Source organism: Clinocottus analis, unplaced genomic scaffold (assembly GCF_023055335.1).
Source record: "Clinocottus analis isolate CAN_PGR_092001 unplaced genomic scaffold, fCliAna1.0.p SCAF_14, whole genome shotgun sequence".
In the NCBI taxonomy this organism is placed as follows: Eukaryota; Metazoa; Chordata; class Actinopteri; order Perciformes; family Cottidae; genus Clinocottus; species Clinocottus analis.
In genome coordinates, this window is record NW_027175865.1 from 11,854,974 (window position 1) to 11,870,648 (window position 15,675).

Here is a 15,675-nt window from a genome sequence, read left to right on the forward strand (position 1 = left end):
TTATATAACTTACTTTGAAAGACACATGCACACGGTTTTTATAACATGCAGCAACTCAGACTCCATGCAACAGAAGTTGGGTTGTGGGGTTTCTCACTGTTTCCTTCCTCATCAAGGACACAAAATCAAAGAAATATAGTATGTTAAGGGATGTACAGCGTCAATAAAACTGCAATTGTGTTCCATTTGAGCCTCATACTGCTTCGTTCCTTCTACTCTGCCCTCAACAACATTATTCAGAGAGGAGTGGGAAAAGAAAAGAGTTAGTTGTATTGTAGCCAGGGTCCAGGATTGTCTAAATAGTTCTCAGCTCTGCCAGACACAACAGCATATTCACAGCCGTGGCTAGTGTGTAGATTCAATTTAATCTGGCACATTTTGATCCCGTCTTCTGTTGTGTTCTTTAGCAGTTTTTGCATTTTGGTAAAACACTGTCTTCATGCCTACATGTCTTTTCTGTCCTTTTTCAAGGGGCAGCATGTCGGTGTTGTTGTCCATCATCTGCAAAACACACATAAGCCCTGATTTCCATGCAGAAGATGAAATCTTCTCCAATATTGATGTAAAGCTCCACGTAGGGAAGCATGTTATAATGCCTCATCTGGAACCTCAGCTACACTTCATCCGATGTCTTTCCTGCGTCTTCTCTGTCTATGGTTCTCCACTGGTTCATCGTTTACTCTATCGAGGGCGTCTGGAATGTGTCTACAATCACTTTCACTGCATTTTTCTGCAACAAGAGGGGAGCTGAGACAGTAAAACAAAGTGGTTATGGTGGGTGGGAGCAGATGCAGAGTTGCAGACAGTCAGACAAAGTAATGTATGGTGACGTTTGTTGGCCGGGAGAAGCATCTGATCCACAGAAATTAAGACTGGCCAGGACTGGACCGTTTCCTCAAAAGTGTCTTAGAACAAAAACATCTTTGTTCTGTTGACTTATGATGCTTTGGGAAACCCACTTCTAAACCCAGATGGAAGGGTTTTGTCTCCACTGTCAGACTAGACTCCATATATTTTCACATCTGTGCTTGCGCGATAAGCAAATTGCAGCCATTACCATACGAGTGTGAGAGGGCAATTTGGATGAAGAAGGGTGTATGTGGGGAGGGGTGGGGGTGGAAATACTCACAAGCCAAAATGAGTGTGACCACTGTGGGAGATGTGGTGAGCATCGAGAAGTGTGGGTGGATGTGGAGTGCTAGGAGGGGAGGGTTGGTTGGTTGGGTGAAAGAAGCTTGGCACAGCTGATGGAAACGGGGTCTGGAGCCGGCACACACTCGCATATAAACAAATACACACACAGAGGACGGACACCAGCAGCCATCATTCAAATGGCAATTTAAGATCCATTTAAGTAATTCCAATAAAAACTGCAGCCGTTGTATCATGCTGTCCAGGGGAGACAGTGGGAAAAGAGCGTCATTTCATTGGCAGGCTCCAGGTAAGGGGTATTAGGAAAAGTAAGTCAGACAATGTTTGTTTTTAAGTCTGCAATCTTTTTCACGTCATTCGCCCTCGCTGCTTTTCTCTGTGAGAGAGAGGTCGAGGTCTCCAGTCTGGCAAAATGATTTAGTGACAGCAGAAAGGTGCAAAGGGTTTATATGCCCGCCAGTCTTATCGGTAATCAGTTCAGTCCCTCGCTCTATAAACTTGTGATTTTTCCCACACATCATTGTCTATAGGCGTGATGACAGTGATATCCACAGTTCCCAAATACTGACCCTGTGTTTGCAGCTTGTTGCCAGGAAACATTTCATGGGATGTCTGACCCCTGTGATGCACCTTGACACCTTCTGCTCGATCTATTACCGACCTCATGTGTCACCAATCATCTCTATGCTACTGTTGACTCACTCACCCCTAGACTACCCTCATAACCTCTGAAAATATGACGGGCCAGGCCAACATGTAACAGGAAAGTAGGGGGGCGGGAGGGTTATCTGTCTGCCTCACAACCTTAAATCTCCATCCAAGGCCAACAACCTCATATGCAGAGTTGCATTCCGACAACTGTTATTTTGGCATTATGTCTATTTGCACTGTTCTCAACTCTGGGCTGTGAAAAGCCTTCAAAACACAGCGCTCTCATACCACGCAATCCTGGACAGTGTTAGCATAGCAGAGGGAGTGCAAATACGGAGCTTTGCTCCATGACTCCATGGCTTGTGTCTTGATAATTTATCTATGTCTCCCAAATCATCCTTTCAAGCATGAAAATCCTCCTTCTTCTTCACCAAAATTAACATAGATATTTTATTGAATGCATCTCATATCCAGTCCCTCACTTGTCCAGGTTTTGAGACATAACTCCTCTCGAATATCACACTAATGAATAGAGTTGCGTTTGATGTGTTCACAGCACTGATCCACCATACTATGAACTGTCTACATAGCTATTTTTTTGGGGTGATTTGGGTAAATTGACAGTTTGAACAGCCGTCTCCCTTTGATATTGTATTATAATGTGCTGATCTATGCTATTAATGCCCTGTAACACCAGTTTTGCCCAAAACCTAGATTTATTCTTCTCCTCCATTTTCCGTATGCCCCACAGAGGTACGGACGCCCTGATAGGCAAGTGTGAAACAAAAAGTCTGATCTAATTTGTTTTTTGTTGGAATTATCTTTCAAAGATCTTCTATCTTTTTTTCTGTGAAAACTAAAACTGAAGGATCCGTGTGTTTGTTGTAACCTATACATATGAATACAATACATTCCTGTTTTCTTCTAGCTGAAATGCAATTAGTCCATGCACTCTTAACATAAGGCATATACGTTTTGTGTTTGCTAGTTATGGAAATTGAAACTTACCAGGAAGAAGACATGAATGCCTTTAGTTCTCATTACGTGGTAAAGGGTCGTGGTGCACTTCAACCTCTTACAATAACAGTATATATATATATATATATATATATATATATATATATATATATATATATATATATATCTATATATATATATATATATATATATGTAGATATATATATATATATATATATATATATATATATATATATATATATATATATATATATATATGTGCACACCCACACTCCCAATTGTTCTGAGGCTCAGACCTCAAAACATGTATATAAATCATTCAAAAGCCATTACCTCTGATTCACTACACATATTAGCCTGTTCACCTTCATACGCACCACATGTAAAGTTTTTTTAAACTCATGGTTTGAGCGTGCGTTGATGTCTCCTGTCCCCATCTCGTTTTGTTTTGCATTAAATAAAACGTGTTGGGGTTTTCACTCCTACCTCTCCAAAGCTAAGTAAACACACTGGCTTCCAAACCATACAGCGTTGCACATACAGCGTCAGACAGGTTTTGCTTTTATAGCAGCAGATGAGTGATTTGAAAGGAACGAGAGGTTTTGTGGGCAATTTACATACACTGGATGGTTTGTGGGCTGCCGGCATGTATTTGGCTTTGGATGGACGGATATCTCTGTTTGACGGCCTTCACTCACACATGTTCGTTCAGTATTATTCAAGCATTGCCTCACTGTGGAAGAGGGAGAATAAGAGAAAGGTGTTGGCATTTGCAAGGTGACAGACGATGGGAGACAACAGATAGAAAGACTGGACATCCAATCCATTTCCTTTACATATTGCATACCCTTAGAGCACAGAGCTCTGATTTTGTCGATGACGCTCTGACCCACCTCCCTCCCCTTTGCGTTGCCCGCTAGCATGGTGTTACTCAACTGGAAAACAATGGCAAAAGCCCTCCATCTGGTTGCAGTTTGTATCCCGTGCCAGTTTGAGTGGGAGTGATACAGAGACCTCCAAGGGGCTTAAAACAACAACAGCTCACAGCCGAGAAGGCCGGTTGCATATTTCCAGCTACTGTAGCAATAAACACACTCACAGACATGTTCATATACAGAAAAACCCAAGTGAGAAACTGTTGAATTGATATCATTCTGAAATCTGGTGACTGATAGGCCAATGGCAGAATGGACAGGTATCGCAATGTATGGTGAGTCAGAGGAAGATAAATGTAATGGGTCCATGGCAAGTGCAGTGGTGGAATGTCCCCGGGTGTTTTAATGGCGTTTCTCTCTCCACACCTGTGGAACTAATAGCCAGCCACTGAAGTCAAATGTCCTATGAAAATATTTGGTGGAATGAGAGAGGGGGAGAATCGGGCGTAGATCAGTTGGAAGGTTCATACCTAAAGGCTGGCGTGTAGTTTGGCTGACGCCTAGGATTTCCATTAGGAGGAACAAGATAATTTGCCCGAGCAGAGTCTCCAGCCTGAACTCCATCTCCTCCGACATCACTGTTTCTCATAGCAGCACACTGGCCCATGTGCCCCATCGAAAAACATGTGTGCGTAAGCATGCTGTTGCTGTTTGGAAGTTGCTTACTGTACATGTGTGTTTTTGAAAACCATGCCACTAGTCATTTAGATTCAAGCATATTGTGCCTGTTGGACAGAAATGTCAATATTCCACTGAACATTTGAATATTTTCAAGTTCAAAGCACTTTGTTCAGCAATGAAAACAAAACTTTTTCATAGCCATTGAAATTACTTTAAGAAATGCATTGCTTTCAAGCTAAAAACGTTTTTTTTTCTTTTTATGGGGTTTTATGAGGTCAGTGAGGACAAGAAGCCAAAATGTGGTATGGAAATGGTCCTGGTAGCATGAGAGGATCGGTTGAGGGTTTCCACTGATGCAAACACTCCCCCTGTTGCTCTACTTCTGTCTTTGAAGTCAGTTATGGCAGTAGTAATCACAGATGATGATGTTCCCAAGTCTCTTTTGCAAATTAGGGGTGAGTTTTAGTGGTTACTCTGGGACTGGGTCCTTTACAGTGTAAAATACACATGTTACTTATTAGTTCTTTTTGTATGATTCTACTTGTTTTGTAAAATATTCTTTGATCACGTGGCATTTCTGCCCACAATTTTGGTCCGGACTGAAATATAACTACTGGATTTCAGCTCAAATATTTATGTTCCCTGGATGATGTATCCTAATGACTTTGGTGATCTCCTGACTTATTACTCTCACACCACCATTATATTTATTTTAGTTTTATTGCCATTTGAAAAAAAGGGAAGAAAATAGAACATTTTTAGTTATTGTGTGAAGAAATGCAACATGAACATATTTTCTAGCATGAAAAACCATTTGGGCATGTTAGTGTAATTTCCGTCTGTCAGGTTTGAAGGGTTGTTGTATGTTAATTAGCTCTCCCCAATTAAGTGAAGGCTACTGAAAACATACCATGAATGGAAATGGGAATTCATATTTATTTTTATGGTAGACATCCTCAAATCTTATAAGGAAGAACACTTTATTAAATAAACATACCTGTCATGTTTCAAACTTTCGATCTTGCACCCAGAAGAGACACAGCAAAGATGAAGGATGATTTGTTCATTTTAACTGCATTTTTAAACTCGACTATTAAAAGCACCAGTCTCCTACATATGCATACAAAACTACTCTAAAACATGTTTTACTGACAGATCCTGATGTAAATATCTCTCTCTTATGTGGTCTAGAACTTGCCAGCTGAGTGACAAGGGTAACAAACATGCTCATTGAAACTGACCCACAACTGCTTTGCTGGAGAGCAGATGCTAGTTGATGAATGTAAAAATGGAGAACAGGCCCGAGGCTCGAAGGGAAGCTCAGCCATTGCTTGCTTTTACAGAGCTACAGGGTCACATTCCTCCCAGACATAGACTTTGAAATCCTTCCGGAGCTGTAAGAGCGTGAGGTGTGACTGGATAACGGAGAATACCGCGTATGTGTGAGTATGTCGGCCTGGAGGAGAGGGAACAAAAGCCCTCCTTCATTTCTCAGCCATCTTCCGTCACTAGAACGGAGCTCACGGTGGGCAGACAGAGGGCGAATACCTCCATGGATCAAGCCCTATCTAAAGCTGTGGCAAAGTGCCGAGCTGCCCCACACCACGCAACTCTTCCCCTCACCCAGACTTTAATCTTCATCCCCCTTTGATACTAGACACAGAATCGCTAATGTGGGACGAATGGAAGGAAGGAGGGAGAGCGGTAAAAAGAGGGGGTGGGCAGTTATGGGGGAATAATTGGGGAATATGGTTTCCAAAACTGTGTTATTTTTTTATTTTTTTATGAAGCTGAGAGATGTATTCAAGTCTGGAGATCAAACGTTGTGGTGCTTTTTATGTTCTCAGACCACAGTGAAAGAAGGAGCTGAGGTTTCCCGCTGCGGCCTGCTCTGTGTCACCCGAGGAACTGAAAGAGCTTTGCCTCTCTCTGTTACCGCTCTTTGCTTCTTTCTCTCTACTGTCTCTCCGACTGTCAGCTGTTGGAAGTCATTCTGAACTTTGCTTGGTTCAGCGGAAGCCATGCAAGTCCTTTGATCAGTCTGCAGATGATATCTTTTACTGTGACAGTTAAAATGGTACGCTGTTAAACCTGTCTGCCGTGTAGGTCTGTATTTCAGAATCAAAAAGAAAAAAAAGAAATCATCAGATAAATCACAGAAGTACTAACTGAGTGGCATTTTGTAGTTCATAAAGTATCAGGTGTTTAACAGAACATAAAGTCTGCTGTGTGTAAAGTGCCACAGGTCATTAACAGGGGTGTATCCCAAAGGAAATGACATATTTTCTCATCGATGATCTCACTTGCACATTTGCACGTAGATTGGAGGCCTCTACCCGGGCTATGGCGAGATCACGTGGTCAACATAATCTGAGTCACAGTTCCCGACTCGCGGTTTTCTGACCGCACTTGGCCCGATGCCCCTTCGCTCCACTTTGCGCCTATTTGCAAACTGACAACTTGTAAACAAACTCGGTGAATAAGGTCGCTCAACACCCACTTCTCCCTCACTTCATCCCCTCTTCATCCCTGTCATTCCTTATACTGGCGGGTCGTTTTTTAGGTTTGTTTGGAGTAATAACACAGCAGAGACTCCCACCCTTGGAGAGTTCGCTGGAAGGACTGAATATGACTTCATGGAGGTATACCTTTCCTCTTCATTAATTTTCCACATTAGACCCTGTATGTGTCATATTACACAGACATTTTCTTGTGCTGGAATGAATGTAGAGTAATTAAGCTTTCTGGGAGCTTGTATACTCATAATAACATATTTTGTTAGACCTAGGGGGCAGCAGAAACAAGCAGTGAACACAACACTGACATGTTACAGGTTCAAATTGAGCTAACTTTTGCTAATTGAAGACCCCTTTTCCATTCTCATGTGCTAGCTTGGCCTGACTCGGGTCGACTTTGCCCATCAGCCCTCAAATCTCAATTTAATTACCAATAAATTCCAAATAGTTTTATATTTTAAATATTTTATTATAAAGCAGCAACATGAGGACATACTGACTGTTCATCACTAGTAACTAGAGACAGCTGAAAGAGAATAAAAAACAGTCAAATGAAGGAGAAAACATCTTTCTCGCCTGTCGGCTCCGGTTAACGAGATGTCATCTTTACCTGCTTGGCAAATATCTGGATGTTTAGCTGCTGAATGCTCCACAACGTTCACCAGCAAGTAGCTAACTGTCTGTCTGCTGTTTGCTGAGCAAGTAGTTTGCAGGTACCATGCAACACTGCCTTCTGCACACAAGTAATGTGATCTATTGTTGATGTAAAACATATGGACTATTTTTAAAACTCAACAGCTGTGTCAATGAGATGTTTCAGGGGTCCAAACTATTTTTTTTTTCAAGAACTCATGCACGTTGAGCCTGTAAAGACAACAGCACCGTTCTATGTGTCTGTTGATTTATTTGCTCTGGATGGGCTCTAGTTTAAAGAGGCTGGCCTCCGCTGCCTCTCATTGTTGCTCCATCCTCCTCCACAGCTCCTCTCGTATCCAAGGATGTGTCTCATTCTCATGTCTGTGGTGTAAGTTTTATTCCTCTCTAACGCTCATATTCCTCCCACCAATCCTCCCGTCCGTTCCCGCTGCCAACTGGAGACAAAGAAGCTGCTTCAGCCCTCCTTTGGTCTGGTGATTATCTAAGTGAGGGCACATCAATCTAAAGTAGCTCCAGACTCCCAAGAATGTCCCCTTCTTCTGGCTGCCAGGTTGGAGATAAACACATATCAGATCCTGAGAATCATTCCTTAATGAACCATTAGATGCATGCAGACTGATGGAGCCTCCCTCAGTCTTATCAAAACCTCTCAAACGGCGTCATGCTCGATGGACTCATTTGATATCATTTTAAGCACGGAGCACAGAACGTATTAAAAAAAAAAAAGAAAAAGGCGTCTTCCACTTAATTTCAGCCGTTTGCCAAATAATGCGTAATGAGAAGGTTATTGCTGCGTCTGGCCTTGCAAAGGTTGCATGTGCTGTTTTATTGGCTCTTGGCAGCGCTGCAGGAATTCCAAGAGGCAGGTGAACAAGGAAATGGAGTTCATTCAACACTATACAATTATCCAAATGTTTATTGTCATTAAAAGCTCTTTTTTCCCCCTCCTTCCAGATGAACAGCCCTCAAACTCAACATATTGGGGAGTAGACTAGACACGTTTACAGCTCATTAACCAGAAATGTGTCCTTAATTTTGGTGTTTACAGCATGAATGCAAATGATTCCTTTTTATTCAATTGAATCATACTGACGATATAAATTCTTTCCAGTAGCATACAGGCATTTCAGTTGACCTTAAAGGTCAAATCCAGAGTACTGTATATAGTTTACTGTATTAATGCAGCCAGCTTTTGGTACCCTAAATGGTCTTAGACTCACCATGTCATCTCCCGCGGCCTTTGTTCGCCCATCGTCGCCATATATCTTGTCTCAACTGGAACATTCCTGTGTGTGTCTCTGATCACCTCCTGATGACTGCGCTATGGAGATAAGAGACAGGGGACGAACAGATCTGGTTTTAATATAAAAAGGCGCTCGGGTGAAATCAATCACACACAAGGGAACTGAACAGGGAGTCACCCTGATCACGATTAGTGTCAAGAGAGCGAATGAGGTGTTGACAGGACAAGAGGGAAGGTCAGAGGGAGATTCAGGGTCAGGGAGGGAGAGAGACAAGTTGTTTTTAGGGAGGAAATATAGAGTTAACCTCTGTATCTGCGAGGCACACTTCCCCTGTCCTGCTCCAAGCTGGAACTGATTTATTCCTCAACTCTTTCTGCGTCTCACCTCCCAAATGCCACTGTCCAATATATACTCTGCAAAACCAGTCTCTGACCTGCCTGGGTTTCCCTCTAACAAACCAGAAAATTCACAAGACACGACAGATGTGATGGACGGCCAAGACAGCTGCTGAAGTTATTTGTTACTTTGCACCGTTGTGTGGAGTTGATAGAACATTCCATGGTGAAAAAGAGCGAGCAAACCTTATTATTATGAGTTGTGTTTGCCAATGTAGCTCTGTTAACGGTGGTCTTTCTGTTGTCTTGGCCCTTCCGCGGCATCTCATTCAGCTACTTATTTTTGTTTCCTCCCCCTCACTGCACAAAGTGTGATTATTGAAACAAGACGCTCTGCTTTTGGCAAAGGTGACATGTTTCTATTTGCTTTTTCCTCTTTGACATTTAACAACGCCTGTCAAGTCGTACTGACTCAGGAGCAAATTAGCAAACAGCACGCCCGCTATCTTCTGTCTAATATCAGGAATATTTCAGCTAATTACTATGGATAATCCAAATATGATGTCAGGTATTTGAATGAATATGTTGGCTGTTGCTGCCAATATGTATTGGCGATATAATAGCGTAATTCTTTTGGAAGTTGATTTTCATGATATTGCCAAATGTACATGCCGGTCTGTTTCTAATTGAATGACCTGGAGAACACATTGTACTTCCGCAAGGAAATGTCTATATTTATTGATTTGTGTTCAGGGGTTACTGGATGAACCAGAACCAATTGAGAGCAAAACAATGGAGCAAAATATGTTTTTGCTCCATTGTTTTTATTATGGAAAGGTTGCACTGGGTCAATATCTCATCATCCTGTACCAAATGTGTATTAATCTAAAACTAAAAATAGTCTCCAACATATGCACAGTTCATTTCTGATTGAGGAATGTTAGTTAAAACCTAAGCTTTTAAAAAAATATATTATTATTGTTTTTGTTTGTATTTTTTTGTAATTTTATTTTGACCCATTTTACACTTTTTACACCGTCAAAAGAAACAACAACCAATATTCATGGATTGCTTGCACTACAAATAGTTCCATAATATGACAATGTGTCATTGACAGATGACAAATTTATGTTTTGGATCATTGTAGTTATTTTTCAAACAGAACAGCCTATTGTAAAAATTATACAATAATATAGCCTGCACAGTAAACAGCTTCAACTTCAAGAGATTGTTTCTCCCAAAGCTGTCTGGCAGTCCTTTAATGCCGTAGTCTTTACAACTATATATCAAGTTCATTACATGAGCATAATCATTCAAAATATGTATTTAGGCAATCACACTTGCGATTCACAGTATGTGTGTATGCATTGTCTGCTTTCATGTGTTGTTCAATGTACAGTACAGTATTTCCTTACAACCTGCAGGCACACAAATCACAGAGTGCCACAGAGCGGGAATCAGACCACCAGTAACATGCAGTAGTGTGAAATAGAACTGGGCATGATCCCATCCTCCCCGACCCAGTATCGGACACTTCCCAGACTCCTCGTACTGTCTGGTCTGACCGGTGCTGCTCTCTGGTGGCTCTTATAGCCTTCAGTGTGAGCCCACTCTATACGACTCCAACGGGACGTATTCACTCGGTTTTCTCACAGTTTTTACATGGCCCCGTGGGTGCACGTCAGCGGCCAAATAGCTTCTTTTATGTGTTTCATTCTATAAGGTAGACTGATTATGACCGCACAGTTGTAGCCCCCCGTAAAAGTCCCACTTATCTCATGCTTGCTTCAGTGAATAGAACCTTGTAGTATTCATCATATTGCGTCATAAGTGAGGGATGACTGGACATTGGTAATGTTTCCTCTCCTTTTTTTATACCTTACCTTCTATTTTTTGTTACTTTGAATCTTACATCTTAACATTATCCTCACAACTATATTGACATAATTTCATATACACATACTCACATAGCCATGTTTATACAGCCCAGTGGAGGATTTTGGGAGGTGTGAGGCCAGAACTGACAGTGTCTACTTACACAGGCAGTGCTCTGAGCCAGCTACTAATAAAGACTTGCATTGATCCTGTTGGGTGGGGTGAGTTTCAGCGAGGACCACAGTCAGAGGGGGAAATGAACTGTATGTTAATATACATGCACGAGTGTGTGTTTGAGCTGCTTTGTGAGCTCTTTTTCAGCTGGCTCGGTCTGGAGGCTGAAACACCCTGCTGGGTTCTGCAGCGCTTTAAGTGAGTGATCAGTCAAACAGAGGCCAATGAACATTTAATTTCCCTCAACTATGATTCAAAACCATTCAATGGACTTACCTATAAAACGCACTGTGAGGTGGACGGAGGGACAAGCGATTATGGAGCACAGAAGGATATAGAAAACGTTAAAAGGAGAGAAAAACATGGTGGAAGAGTGATGGAGAAGGTTGCTCTGCATGTGTGACCTGATATCCTTAACTATGTTTGGTGTAATTTAAAGACGGTGCAAATGCACACACTGCTACACTAACCCTTTCCTTCACACACTATTGGAGAGACGGCAACATATTTTCGATGGCGTCCAAGAGCTCACAGCATTGCTTCATGTCAGCCCATCCCTCATTCTCTGATGGCCCTGCATCACACAGTCTGAATCCTTGAGCAACAACAGTTCACATACTTGCTCATTTCCACATATTTGCCTTTTTTTAAAGCACATATTGCATTTAGTAAATCCCTGTTTCTGTTAACTGTTGAGAGAAAGCTTCAGGCTTCACGTTGGCATTAGTAATTGCAGTAACTCAAATATGTTCTGTTGTCATACTGAGTAATTACCCTCATGTGTATTTATTTTTTGTTCTGGTTGCAAAATGAGATTGACTTTTGAAAGTGCTCTTCTTAAAAACGGAAGGGCGAATGCATGCTTGTAATAAGATGATCACTCTTCATCTTTTCGATACACTCAAGATTGTTTCCGTCTGGTTTGACCAGTAGCTTAAGCTGGTTAATGTTAGCTATACTGTTGGACTTCAAATCGATATTTCTGAACTAGTTCTTTACACAGATGTGTCTGAATTTCGGTCATCACTTTGCCAGTGATGTACTATATATTACAGTATAACATCATATTTAACTGAAGCAAATTATTGGATGTTGTATGACACCAATATAGAAATATTTCAAATAAAACTCATGCCTCCGTAAGACATGAGATGAACTGTGTTTCATAAATTGGCAATCGAGCGAAGAAAAACTGAGTATTTCTGGATGTTTGGGCATTGAGCCATATTTGTATTAATACCAACCGCAAAATTCATCACTCCAGATCCAGCAGAAGTCATGCAGCTGATACTTTGGATTTACAAATTGATGGCTTTATATTTTATAAAGGAATATGCCCCAAACCAAGCTAGGGTGGGATTTCTCTCTTCCTGGTCTTTTTGTTGTCCTCTGTCCTGCTGCCTGTGCCAGAGAAGCCCATTCAGATGGAGCTCAGTCAGTCTGCAGTCCAGTAGCCTCCAGCACGGAGGCATTTCAGCTCCTTCAGGGGGATTTGACCAAGATTTCCTGCCCCTTATTAAATTATAATCTCCTTTCTACCGCTTTCTTTCTCCCCCTTCTCTTCATCTCAAACAGAAAAATAGGCCTCCCCCTCTGTTTTGCTGCCAACTGATGTGTGTATCTGTGTGTGCACGGCGTGTGCGTATATATGTGTGAATCGGTTTCGTCTGCCAGCGGAAGGGGTGCACGAGATGAGTGGCAGGGCAAGCATCTGAACTGGGTCAACAGGGAGCTCAAGAGCTAAAGCTTTTACTTTCTGCTCCCCTTTCATATTTCTCCTCGAATTTCCTAGTCTTTCTGTTCGGCCTTTCGAAGCGACTTCATGTCTTCTTCGTGGCTTCTTGCCGCCCTCCCCCCCCGCCCCCCGTTCCCCTCCACACACACACACACACACACACACACACACACACACACACACTCTTCTGTTGCTTCAATTTCGTTCACGGTCAATAAGGCTTTCCCTCTACTTCTTACTCTTCTTCCCCTCCCATGACAAAAGTTTCCATTGCCCTGCGCCTCCATCAGTGGTAGCCTTTGACAATGTGCTCTGTATTAGCTTAGTGTTTTCATGGAGCGTCAAACTGTGGAATCCTTTGATAGAAACAGACTACAAGAGGACTTTTCTGGGCTTTTCCCTCCTGGAAGTAAGCCCCAGCTACGCGCAGCTTGGGATTTTTTCCAGTCTTGGCATAAAAGAATGGAACAATTGATGGTGTGCGATTGTTCCGGATTTAGTCTTCTTATTTAAGCACCCCGGAACATTTCTCACCTTCAGAGCACTGAATCGTAAATAAACCCATGCACACACACTCCACATGGTCTTGACTCCGCGCCACAGCTAGCATTGCCTTTTGGATGAACTGCCACCGTGAATATTTTGACTCTGGAAATAACGAAGCTATGTTGCGAAAAAAATAAAACTTGTTATGAGGAAACTCATTGGTCCTTTACGCGATAGCTTGTGTGGAGCTCTTTTCTTTGTCTCACTTTTGTCAGTTTCCTGTGTGTTCTCTGGCCTGTGTGTCGACAGCACATTTCAGAGGCCCTCTTCTGGCAGAAGCAAAGCCACCCACCTGGTGAGAAAGGTGACAGCTACTTGGAGACATGGCACTGAAACACGAGCCATAACAAGCCCAACCCAGCACATTAGAGCCCGACAGAGTCCAGCATCTGATCCCTGATCCTGCACAGCACCGTACTCTCCAGCTACTGAACAACTGATCACCAACTGGACGCTATCACATCAGGCCTGTCGAGCTTTGGATATCTCCAAAGGCAAAATACACAGGGCTCTAAAAAGACCAAAATACAAAGAGTTTGAAGATAAGAGTTAAATGTTCTGTGACATACACTTTAAAAGTTAGCATGCCAATAGCATGTCTTTAGCTAACTAGTAAAATATCTTTGTCGGGTTGCAGATCACGGAAGAAAAATTCCCAGAATATTCAATCTTCTGAAGATATGGTGCTAGTTTTAAGTAACACTAACAACGCTTTGCTGGTCTTTATTGATTGTAGACTTGAGCAAACCGAACTTGCGTGAGAGCGTTAGGCCTCCATTACTTTATAATTCCTCAACTTCATTTCAGTCGACAAAATTCACGTCCGTCAGAAGTCGCTTTCATTTATTTAGGTGTAAAATCAAAAAATAATCTTTGAAAAAATGACTATGAATTGCATTATTATTAAAAACTGACTGCGTGCGCTGCTAAAGTCGGAGTCGAAGCTGCAGCTTACTTCACGTTGTCTCTGCTCATTCTTTCTTTCTCCCATTTCACCTTTTCCGTCTTCAACCTCAACATTTGCTGTTATGTTAATTAGGAATAACAGACCTGAGTGTATGTCAGGACCGGGTGTACTTACAGGAAGAAAAAAAGAAACGCCTTGCTTGCCCAGGCCTTGGCAGCACACAATAAAAGTATTCACACCAGCAATGAGCGGTGTGGAGAGCGGGAGGGTTAAGGAGGATAAGAGGAACAGGGGAAAGAGAGAGAAGAGAAGAGCTGAGGTTGCCAGTCGAGGCCTACGAGGCAGCAAGCAAACAGGTGATCGTCCTGGTTTGCAGGACATTATATTACTGGGTGTCCGGTTAGTTTTAAATCTGAGGTCAGGTCATCACATTGACCTCTGACACACAGTTTCCTTCATGGTTGTATTTTCTAATCCATGAATCTCCAATTTTGTAGTAAGGATCCAAGGCCAGTTTTTGAGAGGCCTTATGTGTTCATTCAATGACCTGCTGAACATTTTTTGCTCTGGAAAGGTGGAAGCAGATCGCCTTTTATGAGATTTCTTTTTTTACTATTTGCGTTTAATTATCTCAATAGCCGCTCATATTGAGCTTAAGTGCACCACCGGGTCAGCCGGAAAGATATATATATATATATATATATATATATATATATATATATATATATATATATATATATATACATATATATATATATATATATATATATATATATATATATATATATATATATATATATATATATATATATATATATACATATATATATATATATATATATATATATATATATATATATATATATATATATATATATATATATATATATATATATCGAAGCAACTTCATGTCTTCTTATATATATATGTCTTCTTTACACCCCCCATTTCCTATATACTGCAACTGGTTTATTGTTTGGATGTTTAGCAGACTTTCTATCCATCTCCCTTGACTATATCTTGATCTGAAATGCTTCACTGAAAGATGAGGTGATAGAGCATGAATCGGTAAAACAGCAGGGGAGCCAGACTGGCTAATATATCATAATTAATATGCTTTCTCTGGCCTGAAACTGCTCCTAGTCTGGGTTTAAGAGCATATAAGGGTCCCTTTTCAAAACCTGCATGCGACTGTAAATGTCTTATGTCCTACGGGTTAATACTTCTGTGGCTAATTAACCTCACTTTGACTGCTTCACCCTTTTCCCCTGATGACACACACACAACACACATACGCTTCATATGCACAATACATCAGCCCCACTTTATGATTAGCACGTCTGTTTCTG